General features: G+C 44.1%; 3 non-coding genes across 3 annotated transcripts; all 3 read left to right on the forward strand.

Moving 5' to 3' along the window:
* The first annotated feature begins 13,784 nt into the window (after nucleotides 1–13,784).
* Nucleotides 13,785–13,943, forward strand: LOC120933879. The gene has a single exon (XR_005748143.1). It is a non-coding gene; the product is annotated as a U1 spliceosomal RNA (small nuclear RNA).
* A 1,571-nt stretch (nucleotides 13,944–15,514) lies between these two features.
* On the forward strand, nucleotides 15,515–15,629 carry LOC120934105. The gene has a single exon (XR_005748259.1). It is a non-coding gene; the product is annotated as a U5 spliceosomal RNA (small nuclear RNA).
* A 4,750-nt stretch (nucleotides 15,630–20,379) lies between these two features.
* On the forward strand, nucleotides 20,380–20,494 carry LOC120934015. Its single transcript, XR_005748175.1, has one exon. It is a non-coding gene; the product is annotated as a U5 spliceosomal RNA (small nuclear RNA).

Here is a 20,494-nt window from a genome sequence, read left to right on the forward strand (position 1 = left end):
AAAAGCAGGAGACACATTTTTGGTTAAATACTAATATCTGATCATATATACTAACTTTTAAACTAGACTTAAATGCAGTTGAAGATGATGAAATAACAGTGGTCAAAATACTTACACAAATCAGCAACTTTTCCTCAGACTTAGTGAAATTGCTTCCAACCATGTTGCTGTGTGATTGCGCTGCGATCATAAGTTGGAAACTGGCAAGGCTCCAGGAAATGGTCGCGTGTTGTTCGCGTGTTGATTGCGCTGCTTGGACCGAGATGGGTCCATATGGCTTCGGCTGTATGGACCACAGTAACTCTTTTCCCTGTCAGGAGCCTAGGAGCCTAACGCCCCGGGGGGTCAGAGACGGGACCTTTTCGGAGGACCACTGACGTATGCAACCGTCGCAGTTTTTTGTGATGTCACTCTTTAGGTGTGTGCAAATTTTTCCTTGCACCGGGTGGAGTTTTTGGGTTGTGTTTTGCACGCCACAGGCTTTTCAACAGAAAATAACCAGCTGGAGGCAGAATGGTTGCAAAACACTACGGGTTTGTTACCTAACTCTGGGTTTCAAGACCAGTCCACCTCCAGCTGTTGCAAAACTACTACTCCCATCAGCCACGGTCTTTCAGTGCATGCTAAGAATTTTACTTTTGCTGCATCTAGGGTGCCACAGTTTAGAGACCCGTGCATAAAGGCCTGAAAAATGTGGGCCTGCAGAACTTACAATACTAGAAGTGCCAGCATTCCCAGGCATGCTGGAAGTTGTAGTTCTGCAACATCTAAAGGGCAATATGTATTCGAACGTCCTTGGGCCTTGAGGACACTGAAGTCAGGACGTTCGCATACGTCCTATGTCCAAAAATTTTTTAAATTCATTATGCTAAATAACAAGGAAAAGTGCCTAAATACACATTTGCCAACCAGGGTGTCTGCAGCTGTCCAGGCATGCTGGGACTTGTAGTTTTGTAAAAGCAGGAGACACATTTTTGGTTAAATACTAATATCTGATCATATATACTAACTTTTAAACTAGACTTAAATGCAGTTGAAGATGATGAAATAACAGTGGTCAAAATACTTACACAAATCAGCAACTTTTCCTCAGACTTTGAGAAATTGCTTCCCACCATGTTGCTGTAATATTGGGAAACTGGCAAGGCTCCAGGAAATGGTCGCGTGTTGTTCGCGCAATTGCGCATGCGCGATCGAAAAATCGCAATCGCAATATGTATTTTGGTTAAAATATCATACATATTCGATTTCAGAGTGCTGCTACAGCAGTTTTCGAAATATCTGCAATAAATTTCGCATTCGCATGTTGCGATATTTCGATAAAATATCAGGAATATTCTGAGCCAATCAGAGCGCTCCTCCAGCATATCTCGAAATTGCGCAATAAATATCGCATTCGCATGTTGCGATATTTCGATAAAATATCAGGAATATTCTGAGCCAATCAGAGCGCTCCTCCAGCATATCTCGAAATTGCGCAATAAATATCGCATTCGCATGTTGCGATATTTCGATAAAATATCACGAATATTCTGAGCCAATCAGAGCGCTCCTCCAGCATATCTCGAAATTGCGCAATAAATATCGCATTCGCATGTTGCGATATTTCGATAAAATATCACGAATATTCTGAGCCAATCAGAGCGCTCCTCCAGCATATCTCGAAATTGCGCAATAAATATCGCATTCGCATGTTGCGATATTTCGATAAAATATCACGAATATTCTGAGCCAATCAGAGCGCTCCTCCAGCATATCTCGAAATTGCGCAATAAATATCGCATTCGCATGTTGCGATATTTCGATAAAATATCACGAATATTCTAAGCCAATCAGAGCGCTCCTACCGCAGTTATTAAAAAAATCGCAATTATTTTCGCATTCGCAATAGCGAAAAATCGCATTCAATTAATTTCGATAAAATATCACGAATATTCGAATTTAGCGAATATATCTCGAATATTCGAATATATATTCGAGATATATCGCGAAATCGAATATGGCATATTCTGCTCAACACTAGTATACATTAACTTTGAGGATTAGCGGGAATTCTAATCCATTGAATACCATAGTCTTCTCCCATAGCATCAGGTTGCTGGACCCAGACACATTGATTTATTTTTTTGGGATCTTTCCAGTAAATTTTCTAAAGTGTGGTTGAGATTTTAGAGATTTTCTCCGAACATTGCCAACTTTCATACTATGCTTGTTTTGTGCTTGTTTTGTGCTTTAAAGCTGAATTCTCGGGAAAGGGAGTTATGCTTGCAGTGGGTTCCCCTCCCCACTGGGAGGGTTAACTACTTGTTTTGCCTAGAGTATGATAAATAAGGTATTATACTTACCTGTTCTTTGCTCCATCGTTAGCCGGTGGTTTCTTCCACTGCCTATGCTCTGGAATGTGGAAATATCCTTAATTTCTTCTGCCACAGTGCAGGACTACTAGCCCTACTTTATACAAGATGTTATCAAAGAGCTTTGACCAGGGGACAGATGACATGAAAGAGAGTGTGAGGTATAAGGTATCACCTTATTTAGCATTATCGGAGCAAAACCAGCAGTTCATCCTTGCATATCTTGGCTTTAATTACATTTTTAAAGTCAAATAATTCTTACTTTTATAAGTAAGCAAATCATTTTGATTAATGTCTTTAGTTATTCTATGCTAAACTGTTGCAAATGAATGTCTGAGTAAATAAAGTCTTTGTTATATGTATCTATGAAGAGTTTCTGTTGCCTTTCCCTCCCCTCCCATAGAGTCTGGAATCACATTTTCTCCAGCCAGTACATGAGCTCCCCGGGGAAGCCATTCAGACAGATAATGTGAAATTCAGGTGCGTGTTTGTTAGGGTTTATTTGTGGCAGAGGTATTTAAAAGGACACAGTGTCCCCAGAATGAGTGTACTAATGCCTAATGTGGGGTTCACCAGATGTCTGCTTACCCATTTGTAACTCGCATGACACTCTGGGGATGGTTTAGTGATTTGGAGGAGACTGGCAATCCATCAGCTCAGTATGCCCTGGAAGTGGAGAACTACTCTTTACAACCATACTTAAACTTTTACAATCACTGTTTGGTATGGGCAGCATCATCCTGATCTAAAGAAAGGTGAACTACAATGATCAGCACGTGATATCAAATAAAAGTTCACAAGACAAGTTTAATTTTCTATGGGAAAGTTGTTGAATCCAGCTGTTGATTCTAGAATATTCTATAGTTTAGTAAAAGCGGTCAAAGACAAGGGAAGGCAGTCAGATCTTCAAGAGCAAACCAAATACTGAACTAACATTTTGTTCATTCCAGCATGCATGCCCAGGTAAATGTCAGACAATACCACGCCAGGTCTTACTTAGGAAGAACACTAAATGATCCAACCAAGGTGATAAACTTTTTTTCCTCTAAATCCATTTGCTGAGAATATGTGCAGAGTTCTGAGACATCTAGACATCTTGACTGTAAATCTTGTTATGCAGGTTAACCACTTGATACAGTTATCACACGACCGGTTTTCCCGTCGGAATAAACTCTGACAGTTTTTCCGACGGAATTCAGCTCAAGCTGTCTTGCGCACACACCATCAAATACATGGTGACGTACAACACGTACGACAGCAGTATAAAGCGGAAGTTCCATTCCAACAGCGCCAACCTTTGGGCTGCTTTTGCTGATCTTGTATTAGTAAAAGTTTGGTGAGAGACGATTCGCGCTTTTCAGTCTTCGTGCTTTTCAGTCCATTACTGCTCTTTGCAGCGTGATGAATGTGCCATCTCCATTACGAATAGTAGTTTTACCAGACCGAGCACTTCCATCTCGTACTTAATTCTGAGCATGCATGGTTTGGAATTGCATCCAGACAAATGGAAATTCCAATAGATTTTTTTTTAATTTCCGATGGAAAAAGTCAGATGGGGCATACACAAGGACGGAATATCAGATGAAAAGCTTTCATCTGACTTTTTCCGTTGGAAATTCCACTCGTGCGTACAAGGCATAACACTATACAGGGTGCAATTCAGTAAGAATAGGTAGCATAAAATAATAGCATTACTTTAGCATGACAATAATTGTGTTCAGACTGATGTTCAGACTGATGGACTGTTTTTGTGTGTGGGCCCCATGTTTTTTTTCCATCGGTGAAAAAAAATAGAACATGTTTTAAATGTTTCCTATGGATAAAAAAACGATAGAAAAATCCGATCGTCTGTGTGTAACTCCATCGGACAAAAATCCACGCATCGTCGTAGTGTTGTACGTCACCACGTTTTGGCACGATTAGATTTTTGACTGATGGTGTGTAGGCAAGACTGATGAAAGTCAGCTGACTTTCATCAGATATGCGATGAAAAAATCCATCGGATTAGATTCTATAAGATATCCGATCGTGTGTACAGGGCTTTAAGGCATCAGCATACCAAGACATTTTGGACAATTTCATATTACCAACTTTGTGGGAACAGTTTGGGGATGGCCCCTTCCTGTTGCAACATGACTGTGCACCAGTGCACAAAGCAAGGTCCATAACGACATGGATGATGCACTTCTACTTGCTGTCTAGTTAATATCTGCACAGCCTTACTATCTCTCTCAGTCATTGCAGAAATACACAAACCTTTTTCAACACATGTTTTAATTGGAATGTGTGTGGACACAGCTGTGGAAGCTAGATCATACAACATTATTTAACGCAAATTAATGCTAAAACTAAGTAGATTGCTTAACTCACAAAAAAGATAAATATTGCAGGTAAACAATAAAACAAACAATAATAAATCCATTACACAGAAAAAAACAATTACACTCTGAGGGCTTACCAACAAACACACTTAACTAATTAATTAAACCACTTTACATATTGTGGTAATTAATGAGTTGTTTTAAACACAGAATGAGCTCTTATGACATAATTTCAGTAGTATGCTCGGGCCCAGTGATTTGGTTTATTGTGTTTTATGAACGTTTATTAATGGTTTAGTGTCTTGAGCACCATCTTTGCTCTCAATGCATTAAGACTTAATGGATAATGGAAATATAAAATTGATGTGTTTATTTGGTTGCCTATTAAATATGAGGTTTACAGGTTGCTAAGATACATCTTGTCAAGAAATAAGAAATAGGCAAGTTAAGTCAAAATGTGTTGCCTTTAAAGCGGAGTTCCACCCTAAAAACAAACTTTTTATTAATAGCTTGCCTTTAATGTAAAAAAAAAAATCTTAAAAAATGTTTTTGTTACTTACATGTATATGGCTGTTATTAGGCACTGTATTTGCCGGCGTATAAGGCGACAAGGCGTATAAGACAACCCCCTAATTTTCCAGCTAAAATGTTGGTTTTGGGATATACTCGCCATAAAAGATGACTTTGTGACAGGAACAACCGCTGACAGGAACAGGCTTTATTCAGCTTTTTTCAAATCTCACTGTGCCATTGTATGCCTCACTGTGCTATAGCATGCCTCACTGTGCCATACATGTCTCACTGTGCCATATATTACATGCCTCACTGTGCCATCCATTACATGCCTCACTGTGCCATCCATTACATGCCTCACTGTGCCATCCATTACATGTCTCACTGTGCCATCTATTACATGCCTCACTGTGCCATCCATTACATGCCTCACTGTGCCATCCATTACATGCCTCACTGTGCCATCCATCACATGCCTCACTGTGCCATCCATTACATGCCTCACTGTGCCATTCATTACATGCCTCACTGTGCCATTCATTACATGCCTCACTGTGCCATCCATTACATGCCTCACTGTGCCATTCATTACATGCCTCACTGTGCCATTCATTACATGCCTCACTGTGCCATCCATTACATGCCTCACTGTGCCATCCATTACATGCCTCACTGTGCCATTCATTACATGCCTCACTGTGCCATTCATTACATGCCTCACTGTGCCATCCATTACATGTCTCACTGTGCCATCCATTACATGCCTCACTGTGCCATTCATTACATGCCTCACTGTGCCATCCATTACATGCCTCACTGTGCCATTCATTACATGTCTCACCTCGACAATCCCATACCTTATCCCTGACATGCAGAGTCTCAGTCAGACTTTGGGCGTCCATTGTTCAAAAGCTGTGCCTCCTCCTCATGCTGTTCCGTGATAGGCGGAACACTCAGTTTCCCAGCAGAGCCTCTGTTCAGTGTTCCGCCTACCACGGATGTCCTCTCGTCCAAGACCGAGGATGAGAAGACATCTGACATTATTTTGATGTAGTTTGCACAGATTGCACATTTTGCAGTTTTGGACAGATTTTATGAATTCCTGCCTTTCTGCATATTTCTCACACTTACATGATTTCGATCATCAAACACATTTTAATATTACTCAAAGGTAAACCAAGTAAATCCAAGATGCAGTTTTTTAATTATTATTTAATTTATTAAGGGAAAAAAGCTGTTCAAATCTGCCTGGCCATGTGAAAAAGTAATTGCCCCCTCCCATGCTGAATCATGAATGAACTGTGATTAAACAACATTTATTGGAAAGCTGAGTTAAATTTCCCTTGCCACACCCAAACCTGATTACTGCCAGACCTGTTGAATCAAGAAATCACATAGTGTGTTTTAGGTAGGATAAAAAAAGCAAAATGCACATAACAAATAACATACACATATGTGGTATCTGTGATCATCAGGAGCAGAAGAATTTATTTTGGGGTTTTCTTTAGTTGTTGGTTACAGTAGTAACAAGTAATACACATCTACATTAAAAAAAAAAATTAAAACTATTTTGGCTCAGTTTTCCTTTGATAATAAACAAAAACATTCAGGAGATATCTATTAACATTTACAACTAAATGAAAGCCCAATTTGTCCTGAAAAAAAAAACAAAACAAGGTATTAACCACCTGGATGCACAAAGTAGTTGTGATAATATGTACTGTTTTACTAACACACATAGGTGGACACAGGGGGTGTGCCAGGTGTGCCTGGGCACACCCTAATCACTCTGTGTGGTGCCGATTCCTCCTACTACCCAGGCTTCCATCTGAGTTGTGCCCCCCCCCCCAACCCCGCAGTGCTGCTGGCTCCCCTCCTTTCTACCCAGCTGCTGCAGGGGATGTTTTAGAATGGAGAGTGGGGAAAGGGCTAGTCAATAAGTCATTGACCGACCCCTTTCTTTTCTAAATGAACACAGTGAACACACTCACTCACTGTGTTTAATCATAACTGAAGCATAGAAAACTGGTTTTACTATGCTTCAGTTTATGAATGAACATGAAACCGCTCAGCATAGAGCACTTATCATTCATTCACTGTCCAGTGCAGCTGAAGCTGCAGAGAAAGTCACATGTGTTTGAGCTTTGCGGTGCACACCCTAATCATGCCTTAAGCTGCACACACCTATGCTAACACATGTTAAATTTGCAAAATTGTGCATTGACATTTGTTTTACCCTTGGGCGCGAAGGGGTTAATGTTGGATCACCTTTATCTATTAACCCTGCAATCCCCATTGAGAACGTCTGTTAAGGATGAAACGTCATCTGGGAAGGCGCACACTGACGTCACCGCGTTCCATCTGAAGGAGGAAGGGCTCCTATTGCCGGCCGGCATACATACACGCTTTTAATCATGAGATGTTTGTAAGTACATGTCTTATGCATTTTTATTAAATATTTTGTACGGTATCACGCTATGGTCCGTTTTTATTTATATACCGAGGATATGTTCAATCATCGATGTGGTGCAATTTGAGACCTGCTCCCTGGATCCCTCCCCAGTCTGATGCTAATCTGATGTGGAGCCCATTGAATAGAATCTGTCTACATGCCTAATGTTTGGGTGGTTCGGGTAAGCGGCTTTTATTCATATTATCTATTATCATTGCTTTTTACCAGCCTGATATCTGGTTTCCTACTTGGCGCAGTTTACTTTTATATTGGACTTTATATGCTTATCACATTTCTTCTGCTGCCTTGAAGCATATATATTTAGAACGTTTTTGACAAGCGCAGTTTTTTCTCCCTATAACCCTGCAATGACGTAAGCTCAGCAGCAGGAAGAGGACAGGGCAGCCCTGCAGGAAAAAAAAATTGTACAGAATCCAGCAGCCTGCACATCAGTGGCGGCCACTAATGCTGGGCGCAGGGGCACCTCCCCCCTAATTCATGCATCTGGCCCCTAATCTAAATGCAGGGCACCGGACGCATGGATTCTAATGTTTTATTTATTTTATTTTCAGAAGCACATGATTAGAGTCAGAGGCTCTAATTGGCTTAAAAAGGGTGCCCACCCAGTTGTGTGACATTAGCAAATTATATTCACCATTGTCTTCCTGCTTCTCCTCCTGGGCCAATCAGGAAGCTGGTCCTAAGACCCGATTGGCCAGGAGTCCTTGGACCTGATTGGGGGGGAAGCAGCAATCGATTGGAGAGGGAGTGGTTGGTTGGCTGAGTGGCTGGCTGGCTGGGGAGGCCATGGGACCCCCCTAAATAAAATTGAGCACCAGTCACCACTGCTGCACATCATGGGACATACATCATTACAGGTATGTAATGTAACTAGAGCTGTAGAAAAAAATATGTTAGTTAACTAAACTTCAGTGGCTGTTACTAACTTAGATCATCCTAAAATCATCAGAGGCCTTAGCACTAACCCCCACCCCCTTACACCCCACATGCCCCTGAACCATGTGGTTATACCAATGCTTTTTTTTGTTCAAAATTCTGAAAAAAATATGCGTTTTTTTTCAGTGTGATAATAAATCCTTTATTATAGTATGTGTGAAAAACACCCATTGATAATTCTTTGGGGTTTCCCTGCTATGCATAGCTACTGCAAAAAAAAACTTCCCATAACTCATTCAGATTACTTGCAGAAAGCTGATTTAAACATACATTAACAGCTGCTTTTCTCACAACAGACTGTAAAAAGTCCTGCTTAATCACAGTTACTGTACAGCTCACCCTCCATGGTCTCCTATATTCCTCCAAGCTTATATTTTACCGTAATTAAGACAGCCTCCTGGCACATTTACTGACAGATCAGAGAATGTGTCATGGGATCCGTGTTTTTTTGAGACAGCAGTGTAATCTTTTACACCTGCATATGATAATTTTCTAAACCTAGGAACTCCTCATTAGTAAGATAACGCAAAGATTAATCATGATGCGCAATGTACAGTAACCCAATGCGGGTTCAGTATACTGCGGAATGTTGGTGAAATATTCTGATTATTCAATATAGGTTACTACACTTTTATCAAAACATCTTTCCTTATTATAATATTAAAGCTAAATCCCACTTGTGTTTTGTCACTGGGGGATTCTGCCTCTAGTAACAATTTCTCTTCTTCCTTCCCGTTGATCCCGTTCTATCCACCTCTTTCTTCCTATTGTTCTTCCCAGTCCTGTCCTATTAAAAATAATTGGAGGAAATGTAGCTAGAAATACGCAGAGGAATTCATAAAGGGTGTCTAAAACACTCTTTAGAATTCTGCCATGATTACGTGCGACAGATTAATGCCCCTGTTGTGTCTGGGGCACGCGCCAAGTGTGGAGGTGCACAGAGGTCTAAGTATAATATGAGCACTGTATCCGTAACAGGAACTCATCAAGAGTGCCAACAATGCTTACCCTTTCTGCCCCTTCCTCCATTCAGAGAAGCTGTACTATAGCTTCCATCAATGGAGCGTGATCTATGAATGGAGGATGCGCAGGTGAATGAAGGGTCTGCCTCCTCCATTTATAGAGAACTTTTTTTAATTGATGGAAACTATAGTACAGTTTCCATGAATGGAGGAGAGGGCGAATAGGGCAGGCATAGTTGGCACACTTGATGAGCACCTGTCACAGATCTAGCACTTGTACTAACTCTTTCAGCACCAAAAGATGACAGGTGCAGGGATATAAGGGAGGCAGAGGACTTTGGATTTAAATTAACAGACCAGCCAGCAGCAAAGGGCACAGTTTGCAATGAATGTAAATGCCATCCCTTGCGCTGATTTTTTGACTAAGCTTTAGGCTTTAACTGCCGCATAGAAAAATGTGTTTGCTAGCCTGGCTGTGCTGTAATAAGGACTTCAATGTGACTGTAAACCCATATTTTATAACATGTTATACACACCTGCTCGGGTCCCCTGCCAGTGCTCCTGGCTCCTCCCTGCCGAGTACCCAACATTCCAAGCTGCTTGCTTTGGAGGCACTCGTAGGGGCTTGCACCTCAGCCGTGCTCTGTAATTACATTGGCTAGGCTTCCCCCCCCCCGCTCCCTACTCACTGGCTGTGGTTGACATCAGTGGGAGCCAAAGGCTCTCACTGCTGTCTTTGAGCCTATGAGGAGGGAGAGAGCAGAGAGCGCCACTGCTCTAAGTCATAGTGCTGGATCAAAATCAGACTCAGGCAAATATAAGGGGGATTCTGGGGTAGCTGCACTCAGAAGTTTTTTTTACCCACAACAGTAAAATCAGTCTGTATGTGTCGTAAAGCATGCTATACTCACTGTGGAACCTAAAGGATTTATCTTCAGCATCATGTAAACAGGCTGTTTTATCCAGTCTTCTGTAATCCTCCCCTTCTTCCACAGTTCCCAATCCATTCTCTGATTAGTACAGAGCACTAGGAGGCAAGCTGCACACGATCAGTTTTCTGTGTATTGCTAGAGAGTTTTTATTTTCTTTGGGAGGGTGCAAGTGATTGGCACAGGGACATTCAGCACTTTCCAGACACAGGGTCAGGGGTCATTCAGTCTTATAGGACAGAACAGAGGTGAATGAAACTCCTCCTTCAAGCTTTAACCGGACATTGGTAGAAGTCACAAGGTAAAAAGTATTTAGTACTTATATTTACTAAAATGTTCTGTCTACTGTGGGAGACGAGAGAAAGTGAATGCAGGGTCCTGGGTTTAGCAACTAAGAATGCATTAAGGTAAAAAACTTCAGCCCTTAGAACCACTTTAAATCTCAGAACTGACGGACATATTAGAGAAATTAACAAAGAATGCTGCAAGCACAATGCTTGCACCACTCTTCTAAACATAAAAAAGATGCAGAGGATGCCCCTAATTAACAAACAAGATACGAGCCCCTTGGTTATTCAGGAGAGATCAATCCTCTGTTCTGCTGTGTTTGACAGACACAGCGCAGAGAACAGGAAAGCTGGAGCTGCATGCTTCAGTCTCTGTGCCTGTCCTCACTCCCCTTTCAGCTCAGAGCACCAGGGAGAAGAAGAGGTTGCTAACCCTTCAAGCTCTGCTCATGTAGTGTAGTCACTGCATGGGCAGAGAGATGGATGTGAGCTATTTGCTGACAGCTCACATCCCCTACACCAGCTCAGAGCTGGATAAGGTTTGTGGCAGTTCTTCATATAGAAAATTGCTGCAATTCCCTCTGTTAATTACTTAGGTGCAAATCCTGTGCGAGTTTCTATTTCACTTTGAAATAGGCACTGGTGTGGGTGGTGCAGATAGACTGATTAGTTAAAGAGGAAGTAAACCCTGATGGGTGTTACTTCCTCTTTGTTTCCCTGCAAAGGTAAAGCCTAATGGGCTACTATGCATTGCATAGTAGCCCATTATGTGACACTTACCTGCAGGAGAAGCCCGCAATGTCCCTGTCTTCCTCGCGAGTACCGAGCGGCCATTCTTCACCCCTCTTCTTTCCCGGGGGCGGGAACTTCGGCTCTGTGAGTGTCCGGAGTTGCATGCGTGCGGGAGCCTGCACTCACGACATGACCCGAATTAGAAACGGCACAACGTGCCCTTTCTAACTCTGGCGCATGTGCAGAACAAATCGTCGTATGGCGATTTGCAAATATCTCCTAGACCGTGCAGGTCTGGGAGATATTTCAAGCACCTACAGGTAAGCCTTAAAGTGGTTGTAAACCCACTTTTTTTCACTTTTACCTACAAGTAAGCCTATAATAAGACTTACCTGTAGGTATAAAGAATATCTCCTAAACCTGTACGGTTTAGGAAATATTCCCCTCGCAATGTGCCACTGATTGCAGGGGGGGCATGTGCAGGGGGGATCCACGGCGAAAGGACCGGCAGCCGCCGGACCTTGCCAAATTTAAATCTCCCGCGCGCGCGCTCCCTCCCGCTTTAATCTAGGCTTACCTGTAGGTTAAAGTGGTTGTAAAGGGTTCACAACCACTTTAATGCGGTGCATAGCACTACCAATTGTTTTCTGCACATCTATAATAAAGCTTAGTTAAATCTCCAAAATGACAAAATCTTTGACAGCTAAAAAAACTCCTTTAGCCCAGGTGCACACTAGGCTGCGGGAATGAAGCCGTGCGAGTTCAGCCGAACTCGTACGATTTCACTCCCACTTGTCAGTCCCGATTTCGGCCATGATTACAGAGACATCTGTGCAGTTTCTGCACAGATGTCAATGTAAGTCACATGCCAAAATCACAAAAAGTAGTACATAAACTATATTTTGAAATCGGTGCAGCGCCGCAGCGTCACACTGATTAGGATGGTGCCATTGCCGGAAATTTCCCGAAAATACTGCCGATTTGACATGGGAATTGACATGTCAAATCGCATCAGTGTAAACCAGGGCTCACATGTATTTCAGCTGTGTATTTTTTTGTTTGCCTGGAGTTCCACTTTTTCTGACATATAATCAACCTGTGTTTGAGCAGCAGAAAATATCAGGCACTCAGTAGAGTAGAGTAAACAGAATTGCAATCATCCTATAGGTATTCTTCACTCGTTACTGGCTTTACACACCTGCACAGGCCAGGAAACTTATTAGCAATAATGTCTATAATGGATTTGCACAGATAAATCCATTCTTCCTTCAACACCCGGGAGCAGATAGCATTCTATCGCCGAGCACCTGTTATCCGTCAGATAACAGACAAGGTGGATCAGGCACTGCGCTCTTCCCTTGCTATCTATTCTCCTGCGCCCACCGCTTGTTGACAAAGTAAAGACTGGGAGTTATGAGGTTAACCGGAGGTAATTAAGCTAGATAGCAAGCAGGGCAGCGGCCGTGGATGGGCTTGTTTATTTTCTATAATCATATTGATTCAGAATCTCTGTGGAGTTTATTTCATTTGTAACTAGGACAAGAGATCAAAGCAAAAACATTCCTGCGGCTTTTAAGACCTAGATACCTTTAGTCCAAGCCATAGTATGCCAGTCTGGAGAGCTTTAACTGTCTAGCTGCGGGCCTGCCGCCATAAAACGCTGTCCCCAGAACGTAAAGAAATGTTAATTACAGCAAATGACAGTCAGGAGTTTGTTCCAGCAATATTTCATGAAAGCCAGCCTGGTGGGAGCAGCCATTTTCTTGGTCCACATACTCCTTTAATTATTTTGTATAGACAAGCAAATAATTAATTCAATCATCAAGAACATGACATTACATTTTTTTGCTTCTCTGAAATATCAGATGTTTGGATCTGCGTGCATCAACAACAATGACAACAGAAGAAATGACATGCATCTAAATGGTAATTAAGCCTAATTCTGTTTTGTTGCCACTAACAATGCTTAATTTGAATGCTTTGGAAAATTAAGAGCACTTTGGGCTTAAGCTGCCCATAAAATTAATAGGATAACCTGTTTGAAGACAAATATGGGTAAGCTTGGATTTACATCAATAAATGGGGAACAGATTGGGGAGCAGGAGGCTGCTGATGATCTATGGGGATAATGTGTAGGATCGATTAGTGTAGCCATCTGATCATGGTCGATCATCGGGTTAATCCAGACACATTTGATGACTGTCATTTCATGGTCTTCAGAAAGTAATAGTGCTAATGCGAGCAGCCACGTTTAGCTGCAGGAGCTGTCCGTCTCCTATACTTACCTGGCAGGGGAGACACCATGATCATGAAGGTGGTTCGCCCAGGGCGAGGCACGGCTATTGCACACTCTAGGCCGTGCTGATCGTGGTTGTCTTCCCTGCCGCTTCTCGGCCTTTTGGCTAGGACTGGGTGTGGTATCTGTCCTCATCAGTTGTCAGCGGAGCGCTGAAGCACCTCCTACATGGGGAGGGTGGATGCAATCCAATGATGTCATTGCACCTGGAAGGATGGTTTCAGCAGGGACTACGCTGTGCTGCCCGACAGAATACTGGGGGCCGGCCCATGGTTGAGTCTGAGCCATCTGGAAGGGTGCTCCTGGTGAGGATGGGTGCTGTGCTTGGTCTTGGTCTTTTTGCCGAGTTCTAGTCTGGCCTTCTGGCTGGCTGGTGTAAGTGCTATCTCTGTCAGCGATCCGGTTGGAGGAGCTGGTAATGCCCTGGGATAAGACGGGGTAGGACCATGCAAATCCGCCGGGTTGGCTGGCAGGGGTGGAGGGCTGCACTGGCTGGTCGGGGGGTCGGATATGGAACGAAAAGCCTATGGTGCATGTGCCCCTGGAGTGGCAGTCCAGGGGTATCTGAAGATCACTGTGTGTGAGGGACACATTGATTTAAGATACCACGGTCACTGCACCAGATACACGCTTTTTTTAGCACCTGCCTCCTGGGCCGGGCCTTTTGGCTAGGAACGGAGGAATTTTTTATTCCTGGCCGGAGGGCCTGGTCATTGTTTCACCACAATGGCCACTTCTTTCACTCTCCTCTCCACTATCCCTTCCCCCACTTTATTTTATTTAAGCCTGTGTTTGTCACTTTTTTGTCCTTTTTTGTTGTGCACGTTTTGTCACTGTGTGATTAGTAGGGTGCGGGTCCTCGGGCCAGCCCTGAACGTCTTGAGAGTGGGTGGACATGGCCTTCTGGCTTAGTTCGCCTGCTCTCATGGGGTCTCCCTTCGGGGGAGCCCCACCTAGTACTGGGAGGGTTCTGTTTCGGCAGTCCCTCCGAGGAAGTTGGGTCCGTGTCAGCTTCGGTTGCTCGGACCACAGTACCTCAGTCCCCATCTGGAGCCTAACGCCCCGGGGGATCAGGGTTTGGGTCCCTCTTCACAGGAGGACCACTTGACGTTGCACCCGTCTGCACGTTTTTGTGAACACTCTTTATGTGAGTGCACATTTTTTCTGAACCGGGTGGAGTTTTTTGGGTGTGTTCACACGCCATAGGCTTTAAAAAAAAAAAAAAAAAGGAATAACCATGAGTTTTGGTGAATTTTTTGATGCCTGGCTAATGCGGGGCTTCCTTGGTGAAAAATAGCTTGAGATCCTTTGATTTGGAAAGGCAAGCAGACGGCTTTAATGTTGTTGTTGTTGTTGTTGGTGGTAAACGTGGCGTTGAAAACTATTAGATAGTCTTGATCCACCTATGCATATATTAGCCCCCAATTCCATGGCCGTGCATCTTATATTGTTCTGACGAAGCCGATTGTTACGCATGCCTTCTGATTCCCGCCCCCATGCAGCTGCACAGACATGCAAATTAGGGTGTCTTGGAGTCACCATGAGTTGAACAGCATCTATGTTCTGCCGGGCCGTGCGTCTTATATTGTTCTGATGAAGCTGATTGTTACGTGTGCCTGCTGATTCCCGCCCCCATGGAGCTGCCCAGAAATGCAAATTAGGCTGTCTTGGAGTCACCATAAGTTGAACAGCATCTGTGTTTTGCCGGGTTATACTCTGGTTTTCTTTAGAATGACTAAATCTTTTGCATTTTATTAAAGATTTCTGTGGAGGGGAATAACCATGAGTTTTGGTGAATTTTTTTTGATGCCTGGCTAATGCCTTGGTGAAAAATAGCTTGAGATCCTTTGATTTGGAAAGGCAAGCAAACGGCTTTAGTGTAAGGCTGACCGCAGGTCAGCCTGTATTTGTAGGAGGAGTCGGGAGGTATTTAAACCCACCCTCCTTCCTCCTTCTGGGCGACGATTTCTTGTGTGCCCGTCTGACGTCACTTCCGGTTTACGGCTCGGCATGTTGTGAGGCGCCTTGAGGAGTCCCTGTGTCTACCGTGTTATTTAGTTCAGGAGTCAGTCGGGGGGGCCACCTCCAGCTGGTCAGTATGGGGTATCCACGGCGGGAGGGCTCCCCTCTGAGTCGACACACGCTCCCCGCTGAGTCGACACTTCCGCGTGTGACGTCAGAGTGCCGACAGGAGTCGCACGCTCCGGCGGCTGATGGCTGCAGCTGAACGGGAGTCGTGTCCTCCCTCCTTACTGTTCGGGGTCCGCTCCTCTCCCTGCGGTGGAGTTTGCAGGGGGAGCGGGTGTCTGCTTGGTAGTTGGGGGGCTTGGCAAGTGGTTGTGGGGGTTCCCCAGTCGGGGGGAGTGGCAGTGCGAGGTCCGCTGGTTCATAGGAGTAATTTAGGGGGCGGGCAGAGCAAGGTTCACTCCACATGGTGTCAGGGGGAGGGGTAAGATCTGTGGCTGCCAGCTCTGGCCATGTACAGCATTCTATCACATGCATACTCCTGGCAATACATGTTCAGCTCCATTCATGTACACATACTCCATACTTCACGTCCAGCTCTGCAATTCACTACTGTCCATGTGTCATGCATCTCCCCCTGTCTTAGGTTTCTGGTACCTTCATATTTTTCATGTTCTCATGTATCTACATTTCCCGTTGCGGTTACGTTCTCAGGGTGTTAGGGTCTCATGCGACTACGTTCTCATGCGATTTTGTGTCTTGTGCGATTTTGTGTCTCATGGTATATTCTCATGCGACCACGTTTCTCATGCGGTCATGTTCTCATGCGACCACGTTTCTCATGCGGTCATGTTCTCATGCGACCACGTTTCTCATGCGGTCATGTTCTCATGCGACCACGTTTCTCATGCGATTGTGTCTCATGCGTTTTCTGTGTCTCATGGTATTTGCTAATGCGAGCACGTTTCTCATGCGACTACGTTTCCCATGCTATCACGTTTCTCATGCGACTACCTTTCTCATGCGATCACGTTCCATGCGATCACGTTCTCATGCAACTACGTTTCTCATGGTATGTTTCTCATGCGATTTTGTGTTTTATGCGATTTGTGTCTCATGGTTTTTTCCCATGCGACCACGTTTCCCATGCGACCACGTTTCCCATGCGACCACGTTTCCCATGCGACCACGTTTCCCATGCGACCACGTTCTCATGGTATCATGTGTCTCATGCGATTTTGTGTCTTATGCGATTTGTGTCTCATGGATTTTTCTCATGCGACTACGTTTCTCATGCGATTTTGTCTTATGCGATTCTGTGTTTTATGCGATTTGTGTCTCATGGTATTTCCTCATGCGACCACGTTTCCCATGCGACCACGTTTCCCATGCGACCACGTTTCCCATGCGACCACGTTCTCATGGTATCATGTGTCTCATGCGATTTTGTGTCTTATGCGATTTGTGTCTCATGGTATTTTCTCATGCGACTACTTTTCTCATGCGATCACGTTTCTCATGCGACTACGTTTCTCATGCGATCACGTTCTCATGGTATCATGTTTCTCATGCGATTTTGTGTCTTATGCGTTTTTTTGTGTCATGGTTTTTGCTCATGCAACTACATTTCCCATGCGATCGCGTTCTCATACGACTACGTTTCCCATGCAATCACGTTCTCATGCGACTACGTTTCTCATGCAATCACGTTCTCATGCGACTACGTTCTCATGGTATCATGTTTCTCATGCAATTTTGTGTCTCATGCGTTTTTTGTGTCTCATGGTATTTGCTCATGCAACTACGTTTCCCATGCGATCGCGTTCTCATGCGACTACGTTTCCCATGCAATCACGTTCCCATGCGACTACGTTTCTCATGCGATCACGTTCTCATGTGACCACGTTCTCATGGTATGTTTCTCATGCGATTTTGTGTCTTTTGCGATTTTGTGTCTTATGCGTTTTGTGTCTCATGGTATTTCCTCATGCGACCACGTTTCCCATTTGACCACGTTTCTCATGCGACTACGTTCTCATGGTATCATGTTTCTATGCGATTTTGTGTTTTATGCGGTTGTGTCTCATGGTATTTTTCTCATGCGACCACGTTTCTCATGCGACTTGTGTCTCATGGTATTTCATGCGACCACGTTTCTCATGCGACCACGTTTCTCATGCGACCACGTTTCTCATGCTTGCTATGTCCTCACATGATTGTTTCTCATGCGATTACGTATCTCGTGGTAGGTCTCATGCGGGTTATGTCCTCATGTGTCACGTTTCTCATGCTAGTCATGTCCTCATGCGGTTACATTTCTCATGCGGTCACATTTCTCATGCGACTATGTTCTCATGCAATTACGTTTCTCATGCAATCACGTTTTTCATGCCCGTCATGTCATGCTAGTCTCGTCCTCATGGGTTTTACATTTCTCGTGCGAGTCATGTTCTCATGCAATCATGTGTTCACGTTTCCCATGCAATTTTACGTTTCTTTTGCAATTTTATGTGTTCATGCAATTTCTATTCTCATGTTTTCGTTTCTCATGCTATTGATGTGTCCTGTTTCTCATGCTATTTCATGTTCTCGAATGTGTTTGTTTCTCATGCTACCTTACGTTTCTCATGCAGGTTCCAGTTGTGTTAGTTTTCAGTTGGTAGTATTAGCATATTCTTTTAGATTCATGGCGTTCCACCGCTGGGGGGGGGGGGTCACCCATCACGTCTATGGGTGCTTACGGATTGAGATGATCGTTTTTAATTGGCTTGTACGGTGGCAGGTCTCCTCATCCGTTTCTCTCACGTTTCATGCATCTTGACATTTCATTTCTCACACAACGACCTGACACGTCTTCAGGTTCTTCAGGCCTGAGTGTACGTTTTTAATTTGCCTGCTACGCCTCAGGTTGCTCGGCCTTCGCATTTCATGGGATTGTCACATTGTCAGTCCAGCTGCACTAAGTCCTACACTTACCTACTTTTTCATAGTCTGGGCACATACCACATTCATATCCTCACGTTTGTTCATGGCCACTCTCCACTGCTGGGTACCGTCACGTCAAGGGTACTGTCGGATTGAGATGTTTCGTTTCTAATTGGCTTGTGCAGTGGCAAGTCCCCTAGTAGGTAGGGGTTAGGAAAGGTAGGGATTTTCCTTTTCCTAAGGTAAGTTGAGGCTCGTTGGTCATGTTTTGTTTTTAACGATGTTGTTCTTGTTTGCAGAATTCATGTCACGGGCAGAGAGTCGAAGATTTTGCCGCCATCCGTCCTTCTCCGGTTACGGGTTTCGTACATGGTGGCAAGCCCTCCTTGGACCTCCCGTTACAGCCGTCTCTTTTGTTACAGACAAGCTTGATCTCAAGTCCTTTTCAATTTAGCCTAGTAGCTCTTGACTCGGCCTGGCATTTCTATCCCAGTATCCTGGGTTCTTTTCTCACAAACTTCTGTACCTACTTGCGGTTTGGTTCTTTTGGCCACTTTTCAGCTCAACAGGTTTTCCAAGCTGGTGCCCAGTTCAGGCTGGGCGCCAGACTTTCGTGGATGTACTCAGAGATAGGCCACCCTCCTTTCCCTAGCACTCCCTGCCCTTCTAGCACAGGGCATTGTACGCAGCCATTCCTTGCTGCCTAGCCAGGGTAGCACTTCATATTCAATCCGGGCCGTGCTTTAGTACAGTTGCAGTCCTGCTGCTTTTCATCGGGGGGGTCTGTTTCTTTTCGTTGTTGAGAAGTTAGATTGGCGGTAGTCAGCTGTCTTTTCTGGACATATCCCAGTTCCACTTGTCTGTCACAGGCTTTCTTGCGTTGGGGGCTTGTGGTAACATACGGTTACTTTCATTTCCATCTCTTTGTTAGCTCATCCTACTGTTTATTTTTGGCCCCTTTTAGGCATACCGACCACGTGACCCCGGCACACCTCAGGTCATTTTCCCTGTTTCCCCTCAGACATTTCCCTAGCACGATTACCTGAGACTCTGAGTACAAGTGTAAGGCTGACCGCAGGTCAGCCTGTATTTGTAGGAGGAGTCGGGAGGTATTTAAACCCACCCTCCTTCCGGGCGACGATTTCTTGTGTCCCACCCACCCATCCCCTTTTTTCTTACTATTTCTTCTTTTACTTCTACTTGGGTATGCCCCCTTTTAGGCATACCGACCACGTGACCCCGGCACACCTCAGGTCATTTTCCCTGTTTCCCCTCAGACATTTCCCTAGCACGATTACCTGAGACTCTGAGTACAAATGTTGTTGTTGTTGGTGGTGGTAAACGCGGCATTGAAAACTATTTGATAGTCTTGATCCACCTATGCATATATTTGCCGCCAATTCATTGGCCGTGCGTCTTATATTTTTCTGACGAAACCGATTGTTACGCATGCCTTCTGATTCCCGCCCCCATGCAGCTGCACAGACATGCAAATTAGGGTGTCTTGGAGTCACCATGAGTTGAACAGCATCTATGTTCTGCCGGGCCGTGCGTCTTATATTGTTCTGATGAAGCTGATTGTTACGTGTGTCTGCTGATTTCTGACCCCATGCAGCAGCACAGAAATGCAAATTAGGCTTTCTTGGAGTCACCATAAGTTGAACAGCATCTGTGTTTTGCCGGGTTATACTCTGGTTTCTCTTTAGAATGATTAAATCTTTTGCATTTTATTAAAGATTTCTGTGGAGGGGAACAACCAAGAGTTTTGGTGAATTTTTTGATGCCTGGCTAATGCCGGGCC

Source organism: Rana temporaria, chromosome 3, assembly GCF_905171775.1.
Source record: "Rana temporaria chromosome 3, aRanTem1.1, whole genome shotgun sequence".
Lineage (NCBI taxonomy): Eukaryota > Metazoa > Chordata > Amphibia > Anura > Ranidae > Rana > Rana temporaria.